General features: G+C 46.5%; 1 pseudogene; it reads right to left on the minus strand.

Moving 5' to 3' along the window:
• Positions 1–2,058: 2,058 nt before the first annotated feature.
• LOC133212446 (5-hydroxytryptamine receptor 2B-like) lies at positions 2,059–5,242 on the minus strand (annotated as a pseudogene).
• Positions 5,243–22,813: the final 17,571 nt, after the last annotated feature.

The following is a 22,813-nucleotide window of genomic DNA, read 5'->3' on the forward strand; positions in this document are numbered from 1 at the left end:
TTTTCTGTCCTTGGAGAAATTTCCTTTCTTTGTAGGAAGACTGGATTTTAGATGAGCCACTAGTCCTTTGGATTGAGGTTGATTATTGCTGACTGTATTCAATAACTGGAACATTTTTCTTTATATGGTTACTAAAACTGAGAAATCTACATGCCAGCTTGACAAAATATTTTTTTAGCTGAGGGAGACTTTTTCAAGTGTCATTTCCTGTTAGTGTAGTCTAACTACTGATTACTGAGAGTCTTTACTTTGGGGTGGGTTCATTTTATTCCTATTCCCTCACCCCTAGAGCTTCATGTAGTCTAGGTCTTAATAAGGCTTTTGATCTCAAATATTTTTAGATATAGGTATCTTTTACAAGTATAGTAGTCCATCAATTCTGGCTTTAACTACAGGATCCCCTTAAACACATTTTAACAAAAAGAGGAGTAAGAGCAGTTAGAGCTTTTTTCAACTTAAAGTGACTAGTGACTATCACCAAAAAGGGTAGGAAGAAGGCAACTTAAAGTAACACAGAAGTATTTTTAGTAATTTCTTCTGGGACTCCTCCCGTGGCCATTTTTACATTAGGCTCTGTTTCAGATGTGTGTATGTTCTAAATTAAATATATGGAAAAACATGTAGGAAGGACATATTATCTTTTGTACTTTCTGTTCTGAGGAGGAAAAAAAGTAAGCCTTTTTCTGGACGTAATTTTGGTTTGTAACTAGAGGGTTCTGAAAACACTAAAAACGAAAAAGAAGACCCAGCTAAAAATGTTAGTGTAAATGGGAGTTATTGGAAAAAAATAGTGAGCTGGCTGCTTATTGTGAGAACCCCAGTACTTTGGGGAAATCCGATTTCCCTTCCCAAAGGCAGGTGTTCTGGAACTGTCAGAAGCTCCTCATTTCACAGATGCTAGACTCTGGTAACTTTTATGGGTTGTGATGAGCAACTCTTTGTATGAATTTGATGCTCTGATGAAAGGCTTGAGCATGTTTGAAAGGGTGCAGGTTGGCATCTACAGTCTTATGCCATTATTCCAGTGAAATTATTCTGAGCTAAGCTAAACTGCAAATGTGTGCCGGTCCGGATAGTACTGCGTCTCTGCTGGCTCTGAAACACTTGCTCTTATTTTCAAGGGCAATAGCTATTCTATCTGTGATTTTTCTGCCTTGTGTGAACTATGGAAGATAAGGGAAGGCTTTCACTGAAGTTCCAATGATAGTAAAAAAGGAAGTTTGTCCATCTAAATTAAAGGGAAGTTCCAGGCACTGCCTGTCCTGGTTTACTCATTATCACTGATGTGGTATTGTCATATTTTGGTTAAATGCTGTTACTTTTTTAGTATGAAAAGAACATCTGACTAATCTAACAATACCAGACATATTTGTATGTGAGAGTAATGGAAATGAAATTCAGGTGGGTACAAGATTCTACGTACTCTTACAGTAAAACAACAAAGGGACAATTTCAGCACATGGAAATTTTGCTCATTCTGCCAAGAAACAGTTTCACCTGTTGTGGAATGGACACCTTTTGGTCTCGGTAGCAAGTGATTCTGCTTCTGGTACGCATATCCATAGAGAATAAAAAAACCTCATACTTGGATATACAATCTCAGCAAATGAAGGTGTCGTAGGAGGTAGTGCAGTGGGTATATGTGCAGTTCTGTTTACACAGAGTAAAGGTGGATTTAAATTAAAACAAGCATGCTTGTATCCCCTTGCTTATTTCATCATAAAGCATCAACCTACAGAATGTTCTGTCATCTTGCCAGAGTAAATGTTAGTGTTTGTACAGAGACGATTTTCTTATAAAAATGTACTTTGAAGGGCCTGGGTGTGGTGAGAACTGAAGTCAGATATTCAGATTGGTTTAGCTTTTATTTATTTCCTTTTGGCTACATTTCTGCATTAGTCATTTATCATGGAATGAAGCTGTGAGTGCCACCATGGGGTTGGGTTAAAATAGGGGAGGCTTTGGAGGAGAGGAATTAATACTGATTTGTAAGGTGTTGCTTGCATAAGTAACAGAAAACAACAGTATTTATATAGTCTTACAGTACATTTGTGTTACCTAGAACAATACATACAGTAACACTATGATATAGGCATAGCTGCCATTCCACTATACGTATCTGACTTGTTCTTCTGTTTTATCAATTTAATTCTCTGTGAGCAGCGATGTATCCAGCAGAACGGCTTATGATGCTTGGATGGGTGAGCTCCTCAGCCTCATTGGGCTCTGATATCTGATGGGGTTAATCCCATTTCTCATCCCATGCATGACAAAGAACTTGGAATTTTCTATTGCAGAGCTTCTCAAAGAGATCCTGCTGGAGCGTTTTTTAAGGGCCTTGATAGGCCTTGTGGTCCGATAGTTGCAAGTGATATACTTGCTGAAAGCGCCCCTAAATGTTTTGTTGATTATTGTATAGACGAGAGGGTTCACTCCTGAGGATACATATCCTATCCAGACAAGTATCTCCGTAAGCTTTTGAGAAATCTCTTGGTTGCAGGAGTTGCACAGAACTGAACTTATGTTTGTTATGGAGAATGGGCAGCACATCAACAAGAAAAGAAAAAGTACAATCCCCAGAACTTTTGATGCCCTTTGCTCACTGGTTATTTTTTTCATGGACTTTGTCCCTGTTGTTTATGTTCTGCAGATTGGCATGTCATTGGACAAAATCTTGTCTTTTCTCGAGCCGTTTAGCATGGCCACCTTTTCTGGCGAGGGCGCAGATGTTGTGTCACACTGAAATACTGTGGACACTGTTGAGCAAGTGAAATGGTGAGGTGGTTTGTTTATCAAGTAGACCTTCTTGTGTAGCACTTAGATTGTAAGAAAATAAGTGACTATCATGAAACGAGGGGAATGAAGAATGAAGCCACTGATCCGTACAGAATGTAGTCATGAAAACGATGGGGCATCGGGGCTCATGTGATGTTTGTAGAGTTGCCATTTCCATCTTCAGTGCCTCTGACAGGGACTGGAATAGCAATTCCTGCAGGACACGAACAAAGTACTTCAGCATATGGTAATCGCTTGCAGTCTTTTTTGGGCTTGAAGCCTCGGGGTCTCTAAAGAAAGTAGTTCCTGAGCTCTGGAGCTAACTCAGGGTGAAGGAGAACTGAGAGCATTATGTGTGTAGTTGGGCAAACAGTAAAGACATGGCAACATCAGCTATAAAAGAGTGCCTTTTCGAAGGAGATTGGGCCTAGCCTTTACTGATTGAGGAAGCAGTATAAAGTTGCCAACTTCTCAAGTGTAAAAAACGTGAGTAGTTTTGACTGTAGGTGTTAGTATGGCTTTTCCTCTAGTGAAATGTGTTTCCCTAATGCCAGCTGCTTCCACCCCCCTTACCCTGGGGTAACCTTTGCACTTTTTGAAGGGCAGTTTGGTAAATACATGTATCTAGTCTTTGCTTCTTATCTTAACCCCATCAAGTTACTGGACACAGCTGATTTTTTTTTTCTTATTTTTTTTTTCACCCTGCCTTGACTCTTTCATATATACAAGTAGTTTAATAGTTGCCAGAATTATGCAGGTTGTGTTTAAGATGGATTTGTTGTTTAAAGTCTCTTGCATATTTAAAAGTTTTTAGATGAGACCAGCTAGCATTGTGATTCACCACTCTATAAGAAAATATAAAAAACTTTATCAGTCCTGTCTTTTAAATGAATTCTTTATTATCACTAAATTGCAGTCAGCACTTCGTTTGCCAGCAGTTTGACATTGCAACAAAACCAGTAGTTTCCTTACTGCCTGGTCAAAGTTGTGTGATATTTCCTGATACTGCTTAAAGAGATGTTGTTGGCATTTACTGTATTCCTCTGCTACTCTGCTTAGTCAAGTTGGTTGAAGGCAGCAAGAGCAAAACCAACTCTTCAGCCATTTGATACCTTTATTAATAAGAGGCACACTTTCAGATAGAGCAAAGATTTAAAGTGAGGATTGAGGCAAGTTAACCTTAGATTTGGAGAACCCTGGCTCAGCTGCAGAATGCTCCCCTGTCAGATAAAAAGGAAATGACAAAAGTACAGCACTGATAACTAACAACAAACCAGGCATTAAAAGGTCAATTTGTACGTGTCTTGTCATGGCAACAGGGTTTTGTTTGCTTGTTAGGTTGGTTGGGTTTTTTTTTTTATGGTAAAGATAGCATCTTTTCTCCTATCATCCCTGTTCTTCCTGAATTTTTTTTGAAGTTAGGCTTTTTGGGTTTAGGCATGTATACCTTGGCCAAAATGGTGGATGTAGCCATTCTACCATGAATCATTTGCCTTAGTAGCACACAATAATTTTTTTCTTATTCTTGCACACAGAGCATACGGCACTCTGCCTATGGCTGCTTGCAGTGTACCTTAGTTTATCTGAATTATATGTTTCACCTCCTTAGCTCATTTAACAGATTTTTTTTTTCTTTATTTTCAATCCTTAAAGGCAGGTGCACATCACAGAGGTGCTAATTTAAAAGTTTATTCATTGGCTTCCTTTACACTCTTCAGGGTGTTTGGTTTTGGTTGAGTTTTTTTTTTTTTTTTGCTTAGAAGTTAGCCTTTCTATATGTTATATTGCCAGTGCATCTCAGTTTTCAATGTGAGTTTTACCAGCCATTCATTGATCTTTCAGTCTTTGATACAACTAATAAACCTTTTTTTACTTGCTTCATGGGAAAATTGTGAAGTACAGATTTTAGCAGCATCTATTCAAGTCTTTAAACTGTGTGTGGAACAGAATATACTACCACAGGAGCATAAACTCATGCTTTCCTGGAAGGCATACTATGCATGCAGTTATTGTCTTCTGAGTTTTGGACTTGGAAGACCATTAAGAAAAGGTATGATCGAGTAGGGTAAGCCTGATCAGGAGCGGTGCTTGAGGCCAATTCTTGTGGTGTAGCTATGTATGAGCTAAGAGGTGGACTTAGGCCAGCCCAGATGTTAGGGTCTGCTAATCAGTAGTACTTGGCCAGAGTTTCCATTTTGACCAGCAGTCACCCATTGTTTTGGATGTGAAAAGCTTCTGCGTTCCTTTTCCAGTTCAGAGTCTCACCTATTGAAATGAGCCAAACCACGGTCATTTTGATGATTGTTGTAGCCCATGAATTGTACTGACTAGCCAGGACTGGCTTTTTAATTGCAATATAGTGGTCAAGGCAGATGGCACAGAGGTCCATGATGGAAGCTGTGGAAAAGAGGATGTCAAGACACAACCAGTTAGGACACAAGGCAGTTGGTAAAGGCCAGGCGTTGTGTGAAAGGAAGCAGAAAATTCATTAATATCTAAGCTTTTTGAGAGTTTTCTGTGTGTAACTCTCAACCTGACTTCATAAAATAGAAGCTATGCAGTCTGTGAGCTTTGAAAGTAAACCTAAAGCATAAAAAAAAGGCCAAAAACTTAAAAGCTAGATACAAACCAACAAAGCAAACTCCAACCAAAACCAACCCAGCTGTCCCTTGTCAGGCTGCTTTTATCTGGGGTAGTGATTGGCCCCACCCCTGAGCCAGGGCATTGAGGGAGGGGCTGTGGGTAGGGCCTGGGATATATAAGGCACAGCTTCCAAACAGGGAGCTTCTTTTGGGTTCGGCTTTTATCAAGGTGAGGTGTTTGGGGTGTTTTGAGGTTTTTATGCTTTGTCTTTTATTTTTTGTTTTGCTTTTTGACTTCTTTGAAATGCTTTTTTCTGAACTAGAATTTTTAAGTTTTGCTAGTACTTACGTGGGCGTGTGCCAATTAACTTTTTTTTGTGCTGTGGATTTATTTAGGGTGCTGTGGTTTTGAGTGCTTTTAAGCTTAGCAGACTTTTTTGGATGTTCTCAGGCATAGAAAATATGGCCAAAGTTGTTTTTGTTCTCCTTACTTTATTTACTTTTTTTTTTTTTTACATTTAATGCTTATGATTGTGGCTACTAAACCAACATACCAGTTAGATGGAGGAGGTAATGGGTCATAACCAATGTATTACTCAGTCTTTGGAGAAATTTGATTGAATCTTAATTAGTGATCTTGGAGAATTTAGTTCACATAGTTTTAAAATGATTTTGCTGTGTCCTTTGGCCAGCTGCAGTTGAGCACTTACATGGCAAAGCAGGGCTATTCTGTCCCAGTAATGATTTTGTTAAAACTGAAGGGCTTGCTTGTGCATCTTCCCTTCCCTCTTGCCAAAGTGATGGCTTGGATATTCCGTATGGCGTACTGCTTCTTATCGTAGTTGTCTGTCTTTAATGTTCATCTCCAGTGAACCTAGCATCTGTCAAATGCATTGTGGTTTTGTAGTGTTAAACTTCTCCAAAAGCTCATAGTTTTGGGAGCTGGGTCTCCCCTACCAAAGTTTACGATACCAAACCAAGTGAACTTTAATGAAACTCTGGTTGTTGTTTTTTTAGCTGCTTTATATTAATTCACGAATAGTTTTTATTGCAGTCCAGTGCTAGCAGTGTTCGGTTTGAGATGCGTATTAGTGTTTTGTGTCTGTAAGAATGTCTTGTAGTCCTAGGGGAAAAAAGTATTAACCTAGAAGTTTTTTGTGTTTCTAATGGTAGAAGTTGATGTACTATATACTCCTTCCTGTTAAAATTCAGCTGTACTCAATCAGTAGGCACTGTGATAATATTGCCAGAGAAATCAGTTCTTAGTTGAACGATGAATAAAGGACAAAAAAAAAAAAAAAAAACACCCCAAACCGAAAAAACAATGTTTCTAACCAATCTGATAATTTTTATTCTTGCTCTGCATAACCAGATCTGCATGCTGAGACTGTGAAACAAGCTGGACTGTTTAATGCCCAGTCTTATCAATGCGGCAATGTTGCAGTACTTTGAGATTAAAACATGGTGTAACTGATAGGTGATAATTATAATGATGCTGCCTTGACTTGATTTAAAAACTTGAGAGAATGGAAAATTTTATGAAGTCAGACATAGCACGTGCTTGTCTGCATTCTTCCCTATGTTGGGAAACCTTGCCTGTAAAAACAAAGAAAATGGATGAATGGAGCCCTGAACCAAACCTCATCCACCCCTGAAGCAGGGGAGGATGGCATAAGCAGTGAGGCAGAAGGGAAAGAGGGGTTCTATATTCCAAGCATTAACCAGTAAATTTTAGATCTAGCTGCATATTTCCCAAAATAGCTATCATGGTTGAAATTCTCCTTCAAGAAATTGTTGTGTCAGACAGGTAGGAGGAAGTTGTAATTAGTGTATTATGAACCCCCTACTCATATTTAATGTGTCTGGATAACAGCTGGATTTCAAACAAGTAGCCAGTATTTCTGTTGGAGAGTACTTACATGCTGCTCCCAGGATTATAAATGCTTTGCTTCTTGCTGAATTGCAGTGATAAATTCTTCTTTCTTTTGATTTTTTTCCCAGTTAATTTACTCTTTTCAGAAGAAAAGCCTCAAATATTTTTCAACTAAAAGCTCTTTTCCTTCTTTTAAATATAGATGCATGTGAACAGCAATCTGGTGCAAAGCAAACTTGAAGGTTTTTATGAGTTTTAAGACCTTTGATTAGTTACTAAGTGCAACTGAGGAGAGTTGCAGTTACTGGAGAGTCTTTATTTTTGTATTGTTTTGAACGGGGTGCAGAAGGTAGTAGATTACCGCATGATTGTAGCATTCTGTACTATTATACTTGTGTCTGCAGTGATTTTTTTTTTTTATCGAGACAAAATCAGAGTAGACTTAAATTGCAGTAGCTAAAAAAGAATTGAAGAATACAGTTATTATTTAAACTAAAAATTGTGAAACTGGTACCTTAAAGTCCAGAAACCCACCTAGTTATTTAAGGTTGGTACTGTGGTGTATTGTGCTTTTACTTATTTTGATTTACGCAGTTTGGTTAAACCTGTGTTAGCTCTGTGCCTAGTGTTGGGCTGAGATTTTTGTGCTTTCCTCGTGATAGTGGTATTTATCACAGTTGCCCTATTCTGTTACTTTGGTAGTTAGAATATTGGTTTTTCCCTCTCGGAACTCAAAGCGTCTCTGACCCTTGAACATAATGACATGTTTCTTTGTTGTCTTGGTTTATAATTCAGATTGAAGGTAAAATGAGTATGTCCTGCCAGGTGGCAATAGAAAGCCATTAGCAGGTCATGCTTAGAGTAGTTACAAATTCTGATTCTCCTAGTGTAGATCCACACTGTCGGAGCAGACCAGAGCATTTACTGGCCTGAGATTATCCACCTTTTTCCTTCAGAATTGAAATGCTGATTTAAGCAAGCTAGTGCATTGGTTTTTGGAGATATTAAGTAATTTTTTTTAAATGCCATGGTTACCCGACAAGTGTGCCAGCCTGAAAGCTTGTCTGGTTTTTCCAACTGTCACGTAGTATAAGAAAGATATTTCTCCTTCCTACCAGCGTTGCCTCATACCCTCACAGGGCTATATGATCTTTAATGTCCCTTCCAACCCAACCATTCTATGAATTTCTTATAGGCTGCTGAAGCATGTTCCCTCTATAGGATTTTGTTGCTGTTAGAGAATGATGCTTTTACTGAAATAGGATGTTTTTAATAACTGGCTGACTTAAGCCTAGGCCTCAGTTTTCAGATTGGGGGGTGTGGGTATGCATCATGCATGTGTGGTGTTAATCCTCGGGTCGGTATTCTGCTTTGTGGACTGTGCAGGCCAGGTGTTTCCAGGCTGTTGTCTTGCTTCACGCCTGTGACAGCCTGCTTTTGCTTCTCTGTTGCCATTACATTTTCAACAGTAGTTCACTGTCATGTGTTTTTTGAAATGTAGCTGAAGGATTTATTTATTTATTTATCTATTTATTTATTTATTTATTTAGGCTAAGCTAGGTTAATCTATCCCAGGCTAAGCTAATCTATTCTAACTCAGGCAGAGCAAGGCTGGCTACTCTTATCTAACACAGGCTAGGCTAATCTAATCCAACCCAGGCAGAGCTAGGCTCATCCAACCCAGCCTAGTCTAAACTAACCCAAATGAGTATCATGTAATCAAGGTTCTGCTAGGCTTACCTAAAGTAGGTTCAGTTAGGAGAATTTAATCTAACCCAGGCAGAGCTAGGGTAGGGTAATCTAACGGAGGCTGAGCTAATCTAATCTAAGGTAGGCAGAGCTAGGCTAATCTAACCCAGAATTGGCTGTGCTAGGCAAATCCAATGTAACCCAGGCAGAGCTAGGCTAGGCTAATCTAATCTAACCCATGCATAGGCAGCCTAGGCTACACTAATCTAACATGGTCTCTCTTACTTATTTGCTAATTTTGCTATGCAAGCACTAGGAACATTTTTGCTTTTTCAGTAGTTCTTAATGTTCGAATTGTGGGTAAATATTGAAAGACAGGTTTCAGAGGATGCAATTATGTCCTAAAATGCCCTCTTTATTTATTTTTTTTTTTTTTGGAAGAAGTGATTTAGAAAGGAATAAAAGCCGTGGATTGTTTGTGTACCCTGACGCACTGCTTAATGAAAATTAGTGTATATTTGTACCAGAGCACCTTTCGGTCACTCTGTAGCTTAGAGTTGAAAAGAAGGTGTTCAATGCGTTTAGTATTTGTGTTTGGTGTTGCAGGTCTTGCCCTCGACCTTTGGAGGCGGAGGAGTGCTTGAGGTGAGTCAGGCAGGTAAGGAGAAGGTTTGCGGGGTGGGTCAGTTTTGCAGGAGCGATGGCCCTTGGCTTTTGTTGCACTCCTAGAGCACGGAGGAGAGGAGGAGCCCCAGGTGAGACTGCGGAAGGGCTTTGGTGGCAGGCGAGCCCAGTATTGAGGAGCTTTGGAGGAGCCTGAGGGTTGGTAAGGACCAGGCCGGGCTGGGGATGGCTGGGGTGGTGGAGATGACGGCCAACACAGCCTGTTCCCCCTTTTTTGTTTGTTTCTTGCAGATGATGAAGGGAACGTGTCAACGGCTGCACCATCCCTGGCATCTGCCGTGGAGATTCTGAGCAGTGAGGTTGCCTGGAGCCGCATGGCACTATGCCCGCTAAGTAGAGGGGGTCCTTTAGGAGGCGAGGGGGTGGGGGATGATGACAGAATGGCAAGAAGGGGTTTGAGCTGTAGCATTCCAATGTAGTATGCTTGGACCAGAATGTCTGAGACACGTTGGCGGTGCCTGGGAGGGGAATGGTCAATTTTAGTGTAGGTAGTGCCTCAGAGTTAAATCCCAGGATGAAAAGGTGCCTTTTGTGGGGCTGAAGTCTGGGGTGCAGTGTCAGGGAGAATAGGTAATGATCTGTGGTGAAACACACAAGGGCGGGGAAAGTGCTGTTTGTTGTCATGGGCCTCTCGCAGAGGGTTTTGCTTTGGCTGCTTCATGCGGTGTCCAGCTTTGGTTCCTAGCCAGAAAGTTCTGCTCTCGAAGTGCCTGGGAAAGTCCTGAGCCTTGGAGACCTCCTTAGATTTGGTTGGGCGCTTCTTGCAACGTGGGCTGGCCCCCTGCGTTGCAGTGAGCGTTCATTTTTTGTGAGTGTGAAAGCCTGAGCCTCATGCTGTGTGAGGGAGGCAGAAGCTCATGCCAGGCAGGTGAAGGTTGCCTGCGCGGGGACGCCCGCTAAGGCTGAGCCTGCCACCTCGCACTGCCATGATGATTCTCGGAGCTGGTTTGCTGATGGTCTTCCCAGGGTCCTTGGGCTTGGTAAGATGAGAAGTATCCTTTCCCCTTTTTCCTCTATCTCTATAGTTTGCCATGTTAAGAAATTAATAGTGAGTTGTTTGCTTTTCTCTGGTTTTGTCTCACCTGGAATTGTTGAACTGTGCAAGGTATGTGGTGCAGTTTTATAATGCCAGTGTAGCTGTGTACTCTTGATGAGCTGTGTGAATGGACAGAAGAGCTCTTAGAATAAGCTTGTAATGAACGAGTCAGGGCCAGAGAGTCTTCTTGGGAGTGGGTGTGATAGTATATTTGGAGTTAGTGTCTGAGGCAGAGGTTGTAGGGGCTGTGCTGCGACTGTCTGAACGTCAGTCTGTGTATGCATGTCAACCTGAGTGTCGGTGTGAGCTTGGGCTGTGACTTAGCGGCAGAATAAGCTTTTGGTTGGCTTTGCAGTTAATAAAGCCAGGTTATTCTTGCAGGTGGCGAGATGGTTAGCCCCATGTGAGAGGCTGGTGTAGGAGGGTTGAGCTGAGTTAGGGTACCAGGTGGGTAAATTTGTGGTGTTCAGAAGGAAGTTTCAGTTTATTGTGCTGGTGGGCTTATGACTTTGTGTGTGTTTTGAATTTGGAGGTGCGCAGGGAGGAGCAAAGTGAGCTCGTTTGCCCGGAGCTGTCTTGAACTAGGTGAGCTGTGCTTAGCAGACTGAAGCAGCAACTGATGGAGTGTCTTACAGTTTTTGTGAGATGAAAACCAGGTCTTAACGTTGTGTTTTGCAGGCGGTGCACGTGCTGAAAGAAGAGAAAAGAAGCCGTGCAAAGGCTGCGGAAGAATAGCAGAGTGATGGGTGAGGGAGGTGGGATTTGCTGAGGGAAGGGTGTTCCTTCGAACCATCTCTCAGCCTTTGTCTGTTTCCCTTTGTGTTTCAGGTGCCGCAGGTACCTCGTGAGTGTTGAAGGTACCAACGGAGGAGGGCTTAGAGGAGGTAAGAAGTTTGTGCATGCATGTGGCAGGTTAGAGTTGAGAAGAAGGTATTGAATGCGTTTAGTATTGGGTGTTTGGTGTTGCAGGTCTTGCCCTCAACCTTTGGAGGCGGAGGGGTGCTTGAGGTGAGTCAGGCAGGTAAGGAGAAGGTTTGCGGGGTGGGTCAGTTTCGCAGGAGCGATGGCCCTTGGCTTTTGTTGCACTCCTAGAGCACGGAGGGGAGGAGGAGCCCCAGGTGAGACTGCGGAAGGGCTTTGGTGGCAGGCGAGCCCAGTATTGAGGAGCTTTGGAGGAGCCTGAGAGTTGGTAAGGACCAGGCCGGGCTGGGGATGGCTGGGGTGGTGGAGATGACGGCCAACACAGCCTGTTCCCCCTTTTTTGTTTGTTTCTGGCAGATGATGAAGGGAACTTGTCAACGGCTGCACCATCCCTGGCATCTGCCGTGGAGATTCTGAGCAGTGAGGTTGCCTGGAGCCGCATGGCACTATGCCCGCTAAGTAGAGGGGGTCCTTTAGGAGGCGAGGGGGTGGGGGATGATGACAGAACGGCAAGAAGGGGTTTGAGCTGTAGCATTCCAATGTAGTATTTGAGCCAGAATGTCTGAGAACACGCTTGGCGGTGCCTGGGAGGGGAATGGTCAATTTTAGTATAGGTAGTGCCTCAGAGTTAAATGCCAGGATGAAAAGGTGCCTTTTGTGGGGCTGAAGTCTGGGGTGCTGTGTCAGGGAGAATAGGTAATGATCTGTGGTGAAACACACAAGGGTGGGAAAGGTGCTGTTTGTTGTCATGGGCCTCTCGCAGAGGGTTTTGCTTTGGCTGCTTCATGCGGTGTCCAGCTTTGGTTCCTAGCAGAAAGTTCTGCTTTCGAAGTGCCTGGGAAAGTCCTGAGCCTTGGAGACCTTCTTAGATTTGGTTGGGCGCTTCTTGCAACGTGGGCTGGCCCCCTGCGTTGCAATGAGTGTTCAGTTTTTGTGAGTGTGAAAGCCTCGCCCTCGTTCTGTGTGAGGGAGGCAGAAGCTCATGGCAGGCAGGTGAAGGTTGCCTGCGCGGGGCCGCCCGCTAAGGCTGAGCCTGCCACCTCGCACTGCCATGATGATTCTCGGAGCTGGTTTGCTGATGGTCTCCCCAGGGTCCTTGCCTTGGGCTTGGTAAGATCAGGAAGCATGAGAAGTATCCTTTCCTATCTCTATAGTTTGCCATGTTAAGAAATTAATAGTGAGTTGTTTGCTTGTCTCTGGTTTTGTCTCACCTGGAATTGTTGAACTGTGCAAGGTATGTGGTGCAGTTTTATAATGCCAGTGTAGCTGTGTACTCTTGATGAGCTGTGTGAATGGACAGAAGAGCTCTTAGAGTAAGCTTGTAATGAACGAGTCAGGGCCAGAGAGTCTTCTTGGGAGTGGGTGTGATAGTATATCTAGAGTTAGTGTCTGAGGCAGAGGGTGTAGGGGCTGTGCTGCGACTGTCTGAACGTCAGTCTGTGTATGCATGTCAACCTGAGTGTCGGTGTGAGCTTGGGCTGTGACTTAGAGGCAGAATAAGCTTTTGGTTGGCTTTGCGGTTAATAAAGCCAGGTTATTCTTGCAGGTGGCGAGATGGTTAGCCCCATGTGAGAGGCTGGTGTAGGAGGGTTGAGCTGAGTTAGGGTACCAGGTGGATAAATTTGTGGTGTTCAGAAGGAAGTTTCAGTTTATTGTGCTGGTGGGCTTATGACTTTGTGTGTGTTTTGAATTTGGAGGTGCGCAGGGAGGAGCAAAGCGAGCTCGTTTGCCCGGAGCTGTCTTGAACTAGGTGAGCTGTGCTTAGTAGACTGAAGCAGCAACTGATGGAGTGTCTTACAGTTTTTGTGAGATGAAAACCAGGTCTTAACGTTGTGTTTTGCAGGCGGTGCACGTGCTGAAAGAAGAGAAAAGAAGCCGTGCAAAGGCTGCGGAAGAATAGCAGAGTGATGGGAGAGGGAGTTGGGATTTGCTGAGGGAAGGGTGTTCCTTCGAACCATGTCTCACCCTTTGTCTGTTTCCCTTTGTGTTTCAGGTGCCGCAGGTACCTCGTGAGTGTTGAAGGTACCAACGGAGGAGGGCTTAGAGGAGGTAAGAAGTTTGTGCATGCATGTGGCAGGTTAGAGTTGAGAAGAAGGTGTTGAATGCGTTTAGTATTGGGTGTTTGGTGTTGCAGGTCTTGCCCTCGACCTTTGGAGGCGGAGGAGTGCTTGAGGTGAGTCAGGCAGGTAAGGAGAAGGTTTGCGGGGTGGGTCAGTTTTGCAGGAGCGATGGCCCTTGGCTTTTGTTGCACTCCTAGAGCACAGAGGGGAGGAGGAGCCCCAGGTGAGACTGCGGAAGGGCTTTGGTGGCAGGCGAGCCCAGTATTGAGGAGCTTTGGAGGAGCCTGAGAGTTGGTAAGGACCAGGCCGGGCTGGGGATGGCTGGGGTGGTGGAGATGACGGCCAACACAGCCTGTTCCCCCTTTTTGTTTGTTTCTGGCAGATGATGAAGGGAACTTGTCAACGGCTGCACCATCCCTGGCATCTGCCGTGGAGATTCTGAGCAGTGAGGTTGCCTGGAGCCGCATGGCACTATGCCCGCTAAGTAGAGGGGGTCCTTTAGGAGGCGAGGGGGTGGGGGACAATGTCAGAATGGCAAGAAGGGGTTTGAGCTGTAGCATTCCAATGTAGTATTTGAGCCAGAATGTCTGAGAACACGCTTGGCAGTGCCTGGGAGGGGAATGGTCAGTTTTAGGGTAGGTAGTGCCTCAGAGTTAAATGCCAGGATGAAAAGGTGCCTTTTGTGGGGCTGAAGTCTGGGCTGCTGTGTCAGGGAGAATAGGTAATGATCTGTGGTGAAACACACAAGGGTGGGAAAGGTGCTGTTTGTTGTCATGGGCCTCTCGCAGAGGGTTTTGCTTTGGCTGCTTCATGCGGTGTCCAGCTTTGGTTCCTAGCCAGAAAGTTCTGCTTTCGAAGTGCCTGGGAAAGTCCTGAGCCTTGGAGACCTTCTTAGATTTGGTTGGGCGCTTCTTGCAACGTGGGCTGGCCCCCTGCGTTGCAATGAGTGTTCAGTTTTTGTGAGTGTGAAAGCCTGAGCCTCGTGCTGTGTGAGGGAGGCAGAAGCTCATGGCAGGCAGGTGAAGGTTGCCTGCACGGGGACGCCCGCTAAGGCTGAGCCTGCCACCTCGCACTGCCATGATGATTCTTGGAGCTGGTTTGCTGATGGTCTTCCCAGGGTCCTTGGGCTTGGTAAGATAAGGAAGCATGAGAAGTATCCTTTCCTATCTCTATAGTTTGCCATGTTAAGAAATTAATAGTGAGTTGTTTGCTTGTCTCTGGTTTTGTCTCACCTGGAATTGTTGAACTGTGCAAGGTATGTGGTGCAGTTTTATAATGCCAGTGTAGCTGTGTACTCTTGATGAGCTGTGTGAATGGACAGAAGACCTCTTAGAGTAAGCTTGTAATGAACGAGTCAGGGCCAGAGAGTCTTCTTGGGAGTGGGTGTGATAGTATATCTAGAGTTAGTGTCTGAGGCAGAGGGTGTAGGGGCTGTGCTGCGACTGTCTGAACGTCAGTCTGTGTATGCATGTCAACCTGAGTGTGGGTGTGAGCTTGGGCTGTGACTTAGAGGCAGAATAAGCTTTTGGTTGGCTTTGCGGTTAATAAAGCCAGTTTATTCTTGCAGGTGGAGAGATGGTTAGCGCCATGTGAGAGGCTGGTGTAGGAGGGTTGAGCTGAGTTAGGGTACCAGGTGGGTAAATTTGTGCATATAGAAGGAAGTTTCAGTTTATTGTGCTGGTGGGCTTATGACTTTGTGTGTGTTTTGAATTTGGAGGTGCGCAGGGAGGAGCAAAGCGAGCTCGTTTGCCTGGAGCTGTCTTGAACTAGGTGAGCTGTGCTTAGCAGACTGAAGCAGCAACTGATGGAGTGTCTTACAGTTTTTGTGAGATGAAAACCAGGTCTTAACGTTGTGTTTTGCAGGCGGTGCACGTGCTGAAAGAAGAGAAAAGAAGCCGTGCAAAGGCTGCGGAAGAATAGCAGAGTGATGGGTGAGGGAGTTGGGATTTGCTGAGGGAAGGGTGTTCTTTCGAACCATCTCTCAGCCTTTGTCTGTTTCCCTTTGTGTTTCAGGTGCCGCAGGTACCTCGTGAGTGTTGAAGGTACCAACGGAGGAGGGCTTAGAGGAGGTAAGAAGTTTGTGCATGCATGTGGCAGGTTAGAGTTGAGAAGAAGGTGTTGAATGCATTTAGTATTGGGTGTTTGGTGTTGCAGGTCTTGCCCTCGACCTTTGGAGGCGGAGGAGTGCTTGAGGTGAGTCAGGCAGGTAAGGAGAAGGTTTGCGGGGTGGGTCAGTTTTGCAGGAGCGATGGCCCTTGGCTTTTGTTGCACTCCTAGAGCACGGAGGGGAGGAGGAGCCCAGGTGAGACTGCGGAAGGGCTTTGGTGGCAGGCGAGCCCAGTATTGAGGAGCTTTGGAGGAGCTTGAGAGTTGGTAAGGACCAGGCCGGGCTGGGGATGGCTGGGGTGGTGGAATCCCGGCCAACACAGCCTGTTCCCCTTTTTTGTTTGTTTCTGGCAGATGATGAAGGGAACTTGTCAACGGCTGCACCATCCCTGGCATCTGCCGTGGAGATTCTGAGCAGTGAGGTTGCCTGGAGCTGCATGGCACTATGCCCGCTAAGTAGAGGGGGTCCTTTAGGAGGCGACGGGGTGGGGGACGATGACAGAATGGCAGGAAGGGGTTTGAGCTGTAGCATTCCAATGTAGTATTTGAGCCAGAATGTCTGAGAACACGCTTGGCAGTGCCTGGGAGGGGAATGGTCAGTTTTAGGGTAGGTAGTGCCTCAGAGTTAAATGCCAGGATGAAAAGGTGCCCTTTGTGTGGCTTAAGTCTGGGGTGCTGTGTCAGGGAGAATAGGTAATGATCTGTGGTGAAACACACAAGGGCGGGGAAAGTGCTGTTTGTTGTCATGGGCCTCTCGCAGAGGGTTTTGCTTTGGCTGCTTCATGCGGTGTCCAGCTTTGGTTCCTAGCCAGAAAGTTCTGCTTTCGAAGTGCCTGGGAAAGTCCTGAGCCTCGGAGACCTTCTTAGATTTGGTTGGGCGCTTCTTGCAACGTGGGCTGGCCCCCTGCGTTGCAATGAGTGTTCAGTTTTTGTGAGTGTGAAAGCCTGAGCCTCGTGCTGTGTGAGGGAGGCAGAAGCTCATGCCAGGCAGGTGAAGGTTGCCTGCACGGGGACGCCCGCTAAGGCTGAGCCTGCCACCTTGCACTGCCATGATGATTCTCGGAGCTGGTCTGCTGATGGTCTTCCCAGGGTCCTTGGGCTTGGTAAGATAAGGAAGCATGAGAAGTATCCTTTCCTATCTCTATAGTTTGCCATGTTAAGAAATTAATAGTGAGTTGTTTGCTTGTCTCTGGTTTTGTCTCGCCTGGAATTGTTGAACTGTGCAAGGTATGTGGTGCAGTTTTATAATGCCAGTGTAGCTGTGTACTCTTGATGAGCTGTGTGAATGGACAGAAGACCTCTTAGAGTAAGCTTGTAATGAACGAGTCAGGGCCAGAGAGTCTTCTTGGGAGTGGGTGTGATAGTATATCTAGAGTTAGTGTCTGAGGCAGAGGGTGTAGGGGCTGTGCTGCGACTGTCTGAACGTCAGTCTGTGTATGCATGTCAACCTGAGTGTCGGTGTGAGCTTGGGCTGTGACTTAGAGGCAGAATAAGCTTTTGGTTGGCTTTGCGGTTAATAAAGCCAGTTTATTCTTGCAGGTGGAGAGATGGTTAGCGCCATGTGAGAGGCTGGTGTAGGAGGGTTGAGCTGAGTTAGGGTACCAGGTGGGTAAATTTGTGGTGTTCAGAAGGAAGTTTCAGTTTATTGTGCTGGTGGGCTTATGACTTTGTGTGTGTTTTGAATTTGGAGGTGCGCAGGGAGGACCAAAGCGAGCTCGTTTGCCCGGAGCTGTCTTGAACTAGGTGAGCTGTGCTTAGCAGACTGAAGCAGCAACTGATGGAGTGTCTTACAGTTTTTGTGAGATGAAAACCAGGTCTTAACGTTGTGTTTTGCAGGCGGTGCACGTGCTGAAAGAAAAGAAAAGAAGCCGTGCAAAGGCTGCGGTAGCAGAGTGATGGGTGAGGGAGTTGGGATTTGCTGAGGGAAGGGTGTTCCTTCGAACCATCTCTCAGCCTTTGTCTGTTTCCCTTTGTGTTTCAGGTGCCGCAGGTACCTCGTGAGTGTTGAAGGTACCAGCGGAGGAGGGCTTAGAAGAGGTAAGAAGTTTGTGCATGCATGTGGCAGGTTAGAGTTGAGAAGAAGGTGTTGAATGCGTTTAGTATTGGGTGTTTGGTGTTGCAGGTCTTGCCCTCGACCTTTGGAGGCGGAGGAGTGCTTGAGGTGAGTCAGGCAGGTAAGGAGAAGGTTTGCGGGGTGGGTCAGTTTCGCAGGAGCGATGGCCCTTGGCTTTTGTTGCACTCCTAGAGCAGGGGGGGGGAGGAGGAGCCCCAGGTGAGACTGCGGAAGGGCTTTGGTGTCAGGCGAGCCCAGTATTGAGGAGCTTTGGAGGAGCCTGAGAGTTGGGAAGGAACAGGCCGGGCTGGGGATGGCTGGGGTGGTGGAGATGACAGCCAACACAGCCTGTTCCCCCTTTTTTGTTTGTTTCTGGCAGATAATGAAGGGAACTTGTCAACGGCTGCACCATCCCTGGCATCTGCCGTGGAGATTCTGAGCAGTGAGGTTGCCTGGAGCTGCATGGCACTATGCCCGCTAAGTAGAGGGGGTCCTTTAGGAGGCGAGGGGGTGGGGGACGATGACAGAATGGCAGGAAGGGGTTTGAGCTGTAGCATTCCAATGTAGTATTTGAGCCAGAATGTCTGAGAACACGCTTGGCGGTGCCTGGGAGGGGAATGGTCAATTTTAGTGTAGGTAGTGCCTCAGAGTTAAATGCCAGGATGAAAAGGTGCCTTTTGTGGGGCTGAAGTCTGGGGTGCTGTGTCAGGGAGAATAGGTAATGATCTTTGGTGAAACACACAAGGTGGAAAGGTGCTGTTTGTTGCTGATATGGGCCTCTCGCAGAGGGTTTTGCTTTGGCTGCTTCATGCGGTGTCCAGCTTTGGTTCCTAGCCAGAAAGTTCTGCTTTCGAAGTGCCTGGGAAAGTCCTGAGCCTTGGAGACCTTCTTAGATTTGGTTGGGCGCGTCTTGCAACGTGGGCTGGCCCCCTGCGTTGCAATGAGTGTTCAGTTTTTGTGAGTGTGAAAGCCTGAGCCTCGTGCTGTGTGAGGGAGGCAGAAGCTCATGCCAGGCAGGTGAAGGTTGCCTGCGCGGGGACGCCCGCTAAGGCTGAGCCTGCCACCTCGCACTGCCATGATGATTCTCGGAGCTGGTTTGCTGATGGTCTTCCCAGGGTCCTTGGGCTTGGTAAGATATGGAAGCATGAGAAGTATCCTTTCCTATCTCTATAGTTTGCCATGTTAAGAAATTAATAGTGAGTTGTTTGCTTTTCTCTGGTTTTGTCTCACCTGGAATTGTTGAACTGTGCAAGGTATGTGGTGCAGTTTTATAATGCCAGTGTAGCTGTGTACTCTTGATGAGCTGTGTGAATGGACAGAAGAGCTCTTAGAATAAGCTTGTAATGAACGAGTCAGGGCCAGAGAGTCTTCTTGGGAGTGGGTGTGATAGTATATCTAGAGTTAGTGTCTGAGGCAGAGGGCGTAGGGGCTGTGCTGCGACTGTCTGAACGTCAGTCTGTGTATGCATGTCAACCTGAGTGTCGGTGTGAGCTTGGGCTGTGACTTAGAGGCAGAATAAGCTTTTGGTTGGCTTTGCGGTTAATAAAGCCAGGTTATTCTGGCAGGTGGCGAGATGGTTAGCCCCAGGTGAGAGGCTGGACACAGACCAGTCTGTGGAGGGTTGAGCTGAGTTAGGGTACCAGGTGGGTAAATTTGTGGTGTTCAGAAGGAAGTTTCAGTTTATTGTGCTGGTGGGCTTATGACTTTGTGTGTGTTTTGAATTTGGAGGTGCGCAGGGAGGAGCAAGGAAGCTGATTACGGAGCTGTCTTGAACTAGGTGAGCTGTGCTTAGCAGACTGAAGCAGCAACTGATGGAGCGTCTTACAGTTTTTGTGAGATGAAAACCAGGTCTTAACGTTGTGTTTTGCAGGCGGTGCACGTGCTGAAAGAAGAGAACAGAAGCCGTGCAAAGGCTGCGGAAGAATAGCAGAGTGATGGGTGAGGGAGTTGGGATTTGCTGAGGGAAGGGTGTTCCTTCGAACCATCTCTCAGCCTTTGTCTGTTTCCCTTTGTGTTTCAGGTGCCGCAGGTACCTCGTGAGTGTTGAAGGTACCAACGGAGGAGGGCTTAGAGGAGGTAAGAAGTTGGTGCATGCATGTGGCAGGTTAGAGTTGAGAAGAAGGTGTGAATACGGTTGATATTGGACTGTGGTAGGAGTTGCCTCAAACTTGAAGCGAGGAGTTGGCTGAGTGAGTGAGAGTGGAAGGTTTGCGGGGTGGGTCAGTTTCGCAGGAGCGATGGCCCTTGGCTTTTGTTGCACTCCTAGAGCACGGAGGGGAGGAGGAGCCCCAGGTGAGACTGTGGAAGGGCTTTGGTGGCAGGCGAGCCCAGTATTGAGGAGCTTTGCAGGAACCTGAGAGTTGGTAAGGACCAGGCCGGGCTGGGGATGGCTGGGGTGGTGGAGATGACGGCCAACACAGCCTGTTCCCCCTTTTTTGTTTGTTTCTGGCAGATGATGAAGGGACCTTGTCAACGGCTGCACCATCCCTGGCATCTGCCGTGGAGGTTCTGAGCAGTGAGGTTGCCTGGATCCGCATGGCACTATGCCCGCTAAGTAGAGGGGGTCCTTTAGGAGGCGAGGGGGTGGGGGACGATGACAGAATGGCAAGAAGGGGTTTGAGCTGTAGCATTCCAATGTAGTATTTGAGCCAGAATGTCTGAGAACACGCTTGGCGGTGCCTGGGAGGGGAATGGTCAATTTTAGTGTAGGTAGTGCCTCAGAGTTAAATGCCAGGATGAAAAGGTGCCTTTTGTGGGGCTGAAGTCTGGGCTGCTGTGTCAGGGAGAATAGGTAATGATCTGTGGTGAAACACACAAGGGCGGGGAAAGGTGCTGTTTGTTGTCATGGGCCTCTCGCAGAGGGTTTTGCTTTGGCTGCTTCATGCGGTGTCCAGCTTTGGTTCCTAGCCAGAAAGTTCTGCTTTCGAAGTGCCTGGGAAAGTCCTGAGCCTTGGAGACCTCCTTAGATTTGGTTGGGCGCTTCTTGCAACGTGGGCTGGCCCCCTGCGTCGCAATGAGTGTTCATTTTTTGTGAGTGTGAAAGCCTGAGCCTCATGCTGTGTGAGGGAGGCAGAAGCTCATGCCAGGCAGGTGAAGGTTGGCTGCGCGGGGACGCCCGCTAAGGCTGAGCCTGCCACCTCGCACAGCCATGATGATTCTCGGAGCTGGTTTGCTGATGGTCTTCCCAGGGTCCTTGGGCTTGGTAAGATAAGGAAGCATGAGAAGTATCCTTTCCTATCTCTATAGTTTGCCATGTTAAGAAATTAATAGTGAGTTGTTTGCTTTTCTCTGGTTTTGTCTCATCTGGAATTGTTGAACTGTGCAAGGTATGTGGTGCAGTTTTATAATGCCAGTGTAGCTGTGTACTCTTGATGAGCTGTGTGAATGGACAGAAGAGCTCTTAGAGTAAGCTTGTAATGAACGAGTCAGGGCCAGAGAGTCTTCTTGGGAGTGGGTGTGATAGTATATCTAGAGTTAGTGTCTGGCAGAGGGTGTAGGGGCTGTGCTGCGACTGTCTGAACGTCAGTCTGTGTATGCATGTCAACCTGAGTGTCGGTGTGAGCTTGGGCTGTGACTTAGAGGCAGAATAAGCTTTTGGTTGGCTTTGCAGTTAATAAAGCCAGGTTATTCTTGCAGGTGGCGAGATGGTTAGCCCCATGTGAGAGGCTAGTGTAGGAGGGTTGAGCTGAGTTAAGGTACCAGGTGGGTAAATTTGTGGTGTTCAGAAGGAAGTTTCAGTTTATTGTGCTGGTGGGCTTATGACTTTGTGTGTGTTTTGAATTTGGAGGTGCGCAGGGAGGAGCAAAGCGAGCTCGTTTGCCCGGAGCTGTCTTGAACTAGGTGAGCTGTGCTTAGCAGACTGAAGCAGCAACTGATGGAGCGTCTTACAGTTTTTGTGCGATGAAAACCAGGTCTTAACGTTGTGTTTTGCAGGCGGTGCACGTGCTGAAAGAAGAGAAAAGAAGCCGTGCAAAGGCTGCGGAAGAATAGCAGAGTGATGGGTGAGGGAGTTGGGATTTGCTGAGGGAAGGGTGTTCCTTCGAACCATCTCTCAGCCTTTGTCTGTTTCCCTTTGTGTTTCAGGTGCCGCAGGTACCTCTGGAGAGTTGAAGGTACCAACGGAGGAGGGCTTAGAGGAGGTAAGAAGTTGGTGCATGCATGTGGCAGGTTAGAGTTGAGAAGAAGGTGTTGAATGCGTTTAGTATTGGGTGTTTGGTGTTGCAGGTCTTGCCCTCGACCTTCGGAGGCGGAGGAGTGCTTGAGGTGAGTCAGGCAGGTAAGGAGAAGGTTTGCGGGGTGGGTCAGTTTCGCAGGAGCGATGGCCCTTGGCTTTTGTTGCACTCCTAGAGCACGGAGGGGAGGAGGAGCCCCAGGTGAGACTGCGGAAGGGCTTTGGTGGCAGCCGAGCCCAGTATTGAGGAGCTTTGGAGGAGCCTGAGAATTGGTAAGGACCAGGCCGGGCTGGGGATGGCTGGGGTGGTGGAGATGACGGCCAACACAGCCTGTTCCCCCTTTTTTGTTTGTTTCTGGCAGATGATGAAGGGAACTTGTCAACGGCTGCACCATCCCTGGCATCTGCCGTGGAGATTCTGAGCAGTGAGGTTGCCTGGAGCCGCATGGCACTATGCCCGCTAAGTAGAGGGGGTCCTTTAGGAGGCGAGGGGGTGGGGGACGATGACAGAATGGCAGGAAGGGGTTTGAGCTGTAGCATTCCAATGTAGTATTTGAGCCAGAATGTCTGAGAACACGCTTGGCGGTGCCTGGAGGGGAATGGTCAATTTTAGTGCAGGTAGTGCCTCAGAGTTAAATGCCAGGATAAAAAAGGTGCCTTTTGTGGGGCTGAAGTCTGGGGTGCTGTGTCAGGGAGAATAGGTAATGATCTGTGGTGCAACACACAAGGGTGGGAAAGGTGCTGTTTGTTGTCATGGGCCTCTCGCAGAGGGTTTTGCTTTGGCTGCTTCATGCGGTGTCCAGCTTTGGTTCCTAGCCAGAAAGTTCTGCTTTCGAAGTGCCTGGGAAAGTCCTGAGCCTTGG

This window comes from Neopsephotus bourkii, unplaced genomic scaffold (genome assembly GCF_033783945.1).
Source record: "Neopsephotus bourkii isolate Nb327-2 ecotype Australia unplaced genomic scaffold, CSIRO-AGI_Nbou_v1 NB_705, whole genome shotgun sequence".
Taxonomy (NCBI): Eukaryota; Metazoa; Chordata; class Aves; order Psittaciformes; family Psittacidae; genus Neopsephotus; species Neopsephotus bourkii.